Raw genomic sequence first — 471 nt, forward strand, 5'->3', positions numbered from 1 at the left:
ATTTTTATTTTATTTTAAGAATTTTTCAGTTTAGAAGTTTTCTAAAAATTTTTATTAAATTTTTTTAATTTTATTTTTTTAATTTTATTTTTTTTTTTTTTTTTTATTTTTATTTTTTAATTTTATTTTTTTTTATTTTTTTTTTTTTTTTTATTTTTATTTTTTTTTAATTTTTGTTTTTTTTTTTTAATTTTTATTTTTTTTTAATTTTTATTTTTTTTAGTTTTTATTTTTTTAGTTTTTATTTTTTTAATTTTTATTAATTTTTTTTTAATTTTTATTAATTTTTTTTTTTAAATTTTTATATTTTTTAAGAATTTTTAATTTTTTTAAGAATTTTTTAATTTTTTTTTAAGAATTTTAATTATTTTTGGGATTTTTCAAGAAAAAAAATTTCAAATCACTTGAGTCACCCGGTGGGAAAATCGCAAAATTGCAGCCGCCAACTTGCCCGATTTGCACCAGGCGCGC

Source organism: Bactrocera tryoni, chromosome 4 (genome assembly GCF_016617805.1).
Source record: "Bactrocera tryoni isolate S06 chromosome 4, CSIRO_BtryS06_freeze2, whole genome shotgun sequence".
In the NCBI taxonomy this organism is placed as follows: domain Eukaryota; kingdom Metazoa; phylum Arthropoda; class Insecta; order Diptera; family Tephritidae; genus Bactrocera; species Bactrocera tryoni.